This window comes from Cibotium barometz, chromosome 23, assembly GCF_041138505.1.
Source record: "Cibotium barometz isolate CiBa-2024 chromosome 23, ASM4113850v1, whole genome shotgun sequence".
NCBI lineage: Eukaryota > Viridiplantae > Streptophyta > Polypodiopsida > Cyatheales > Cibotiaceae > Cibotium > Cibotium barometz.
In genome coordinates, this window is record NC_141068.1 from 12,582,159 (window position 1) to 12,586,421 (window position 4,263).

Consider the following 4,263-nt stretch of genomic DNA (forward strand, 5'->3'; position numbering starts at 1 on the left):
GGGAGTATATGTCTAAAGAGTTTGATGCATTTCTGGCTAGTCGTGGGATAAAACACCAATGTACAGTGCCATATACTCCTCAGCAAAATGGTGTTGCTGAGAGGAAAAACAGGTCACTTATGGAGATGGCACGATGTATGGTCAAGAGCCAAGCTTTGCCACATGCGTTTTGGCTTAAGGCTATCATGTGTACTGCATATGTACTCAATAGGTGTCCCACTAAGGCCTTGCACTCTATTACTCCATACAAAGCTTGGCATGGCAGGAAGCCTTCTATTGGTCACTTGCGTGTCTTTGGTTGCTTGGCGTATGCTTTAGTGCTTGTGCAACAACACAGAAAATTGGATGATAAGGCTGTCAAATGCATTTTTATTGGTTACAGTGCTGAGAGCAAGGGTTACAGATTGTATCATCCGCAGTCAAAGCGTATCTTGATTAGTCGAGATGTTGTTTTTATGGAAGATGCTATGCAGTCTTTGTTATCATGTACCAAAGAGACAGGTGTGAGCTCATGGGATGTATTTGATACGTTGTTGCCTCTCTTTACAGGTGGGAATTCAAATGTAAGTCCTAATGAGGCAAATATTTAGCCTATGAAGATTTCAAATGACATCATAGATCAGCCTATTTGTGATGCAGATTTACAGGATGTAATTCATGAGGATAGGGCTGAAAATGAGCAGGCTAGAGGTATGCCTAAATGGCTGGTGCAAACCTTACGTTGTCCTGCCATGGCACGTCTATGGTGTGAAACCATGCATATGAGGCCATCAAATGCAAATCCAGATGCATGGGATTAAGTGCCATGACTTGAGTCATTCTATGATGCCTGAGTACATATGTTCATATTGTAAATGAGGTTCAATAAGACGAGCTGAGGCTGAGCCAGGTCTCGAAGCCTCTGTACATGAGTGTGGTGTGAATTATGGAGTTTTATGCTTATGGTAGACCTTGTAGTAGGGAACACCCTTCTCAACATGTATGGAAATGTGAGAGCATGTATGATGTAAGGATTGGTTTTCAAGAATGCCCTTTTGAGATATCGTGTCTTGGGATACCATGATTTCTGTTCTTACTTGGAATGAGCAGAACAAGGAGGCTCTGGGTTTGTATGATGAGATGCAAGTTGAAGGCATTAGACCTAACAACATTACATTTGTATGTGCACTTAATGCATGTGCAAGCTTAGTAGCATTAGAGCAAGCGCAAAGAAATTCTACCCCAAAACCTTCGTTTCAGAGTTCGTGGCTTTAAGGCAGGATCTGTGTGTCGTCCCTTCGTTTGGTCAATGCTTACCATTGCAGCAGTGGATGAAGGGCCCTCTTGTTTGACTGACTAAGTCACGTCCCCTTGTCAATGGTAGTCTTCCCTCTTTTGTTCTGCAGAGCAGAAGAGGAGGGGCAGAATCTCATAGCAACTGCCCAGATCCAAGTTATATCGTCAATTCAAGAATGGCAGACTCAGAGGAAGTTCAACCTCTTGTCTGTGACAATGGATCTAGGATGGTCAAGGCTGGGTTTGCTGGAGATGATGCTCCTAGGGCAGTGTTTCCTAGTATTGTGGGCCGTCCTCGGCACACTGGTGTTATGGTGGGTATGGGACAGAAAGATGCATATGTTGGCGATGAGGCCCAATCTAAGTGGGGAATATTGACCTTGAAATATCCTATTGAGCATGGTATCGTAACCAACTGGGATGACATGGAAAAGATTTGGCATCATACATTCTATAATGAGCTTCGAGTTGCTCTCCTGAAGAGCATCCAGTCTTGCTCACTAAAGCTCCTCTCAATCCAAAAGCTAATCGAGAGAAGATGACTCAAATCATGTTCGATACATTCAATGCACCAGCTATGTATGTTGCTATCCAGGCTGTGCTTTCATTGTATGCCAGTGGAAGGACAACAGGTATTGTGCTGGATTCGGGTGATGGTGTTATGCATACCGTTCCTATCTACGAGGGCTATGCTCTGCCACATGCTATCCTTCGTCTAGATCTTGCAGGCCGTGACTTGACTGGATGCAACGTGTGAAGATTGCTGCGCTTAGCAGAGGCAACAGCTGGAGACATATTTGAAGGTGGCGGCTTGCGTGGCATGCGAAAGTTTTTTTAGAAAAAAGAAATTTCTGAATATTAAGCAGGAAATAAGGAGGCGCAGTATTTCAAACTGGGAAAATGCGATTTTTGGGCTGCAAAAGGTGAGGTGCCCGATTCTCTTGCGGGAAAGGGAGAATAACCAGCAAAACGGCGCATACAAGGGATTATGCAGAAACGGGGAGGACCAGAGAGCACATCGACCAGAGATTCAGAAAAGTGGAGGATATCTTCTGTTCAAGCCATGTAGGGATTTGAATTAGAGAAGAATTCAAGCTGCATCTAATGATACGCCTTCTGAAAAATTCAAAAGAAGAAATGATGCGCTGCTTAATTCATACAAGATGATGCCTGGCGAGTGAATTTAGGACATTTTTCAGATCATGGGAATGAAAAATGTGAAGCTTTTGCAAAATTCGGAATATCCCTTATACAGAGATAAGTTTTTTATAAAAAAAACAAATACGATTTCTAAATCGTAAAGCTTTGAGAGGATGGAGATCTGAGTATATAAGTTTTTTTTTAATTCCCTTTTGTAATCTTAAATAACCATGGTTTTCAAGAACTTCTGGGATTTGTGATCTTTGAAAGTTGTAAGCAAAAATTCCGGTTTGGAAATTCAAGTGGGCATATGAAGAGAATGAAAATGTGTTACATTCTATCTATTGCTTCTTTGTGAGATGATGGAAATTACAAGCAGGTCTTTTCATCAAGTTCAATTTTCGTCTTGAAGTTGTGAAGATGGCAACATGCAAAATATGTGATGTGCAAGTTCACATGTATTAGGAACTTGTCGAAGCCTATGTGATGCCAATATGTGACATGTATATGGTATTTGGATAAAGGGCCAGGAGATCTATGCTTGGATCTGATCATGCTCTTGATACACAATTTATGTACAATCATCAAGCTGAATTTGGGGATGTATTGAAGTGAATTGGCACATGTACATGACATCAAAAATGGAGATGTCTTATGCTCCTTGAAGAGTTATGTGTTTGTGTTTCCTTGCTGGGATTTGAAGCTACTCTCACAGCCAGAAGCCTTGCACTTTCCGAGCGACACCGCCCACGTCACGACAGCTTTGGTGAACCTGACGTGAAGCTGCTGGGGTGAGAGTGTGGTCAAATACACAGGGAAGCTATGGCTGAGAATCCTGAGGGCCAGGGGATTCATTTTGACCCCGGAGTTATGCAAATGTTTCAGATGTTTACTATGTATATGCAACAGCAGCAAGCTGCTGAGAGGGGACAAATTTCCACGACCAAAGCACTGCAGTCAATTGTGAAAAAGGTGGATCAATTTGATGGTAAGGACATCACAAAGTACCTGCGCAATTACACAAAGGAAATGGAGCTAAACAGGGTGACTGAGGAGGATATGGTTCGAAGCTTTGAGCTGGTATGTGTTCCTGAAATAAGAGAGCGCATAAGAGGATTACAGACAGCACATGGTGGCAGAAATTGGGAGGAGTTCAAGCTTGCTTTAAAGGATGAATATTTCATGGAGGATTCCGAGCGGGTGACCAAACGAACTTTCTTGGAATGGGTCACAAAACCCAAAATGGAAATTTCTGCCACAGAGTTGCTAAGAGAGTTTGAGAAGCGCTATGCCCAGCTGTCAAGGATTGAGCGCACAACCTTGGACAGGGAAAAAACAGAGCTCTTCTTACAAGCAGCTGGGAAAGATCTCCAAGAAAAATTGGAAATTCTCCTTGAGGATAAGGATACAGAGCAGGGAATAAAGAGTGATTGGAATGATGTCGAGGATGCGGTCACCATGCTAGCAAAGTGGCAGCGAAGGAGGGATAAAATGGTGATGAGCTCGGCAACTCCTATAACTGCTGTTACCCCTGAGAATCTACCAAAACCAGCTGCTGCAATTCCAAAGGTAGAAGGGCCGATGGAAGAGCTTATTAAGGGCATGCGAGACCTAAAATTGAAGATGTCCAGGATTGAAGAAAAAGGACTACCATTAGGGCAGGCTTCTATGCAAAGGCCTCAAAGCAAAGAAGGGTTTACATTCAGATGTATATGGTGTGATGACCCAGAACATGCAAAGAAAGACTGTGCTAGCTATAAAGAAGCCCTCAGAAATCAACTTGTGTTTTTTAAAGATGGGAAAATCCACCTTACAGAGACTGGTCTTCCATTAAGCACAAACTTTGGG

At 42.8% G+C, this 4,263-nt stretch overlaps 1 pseudogene; it reads left to right on the forward strand.

Annotated features, from left to right (window-relative positions):
- Positions 1-1,391: 1,391 nt before the first annotated feature.
- LOC147625642 (actin-3 pseudogene) lies at positions 1,392-2,032 on the forward strand (annotated as a pseudogene).
- Positions 2,033-4,263: the final 2,231 nt, after the last annotated feature.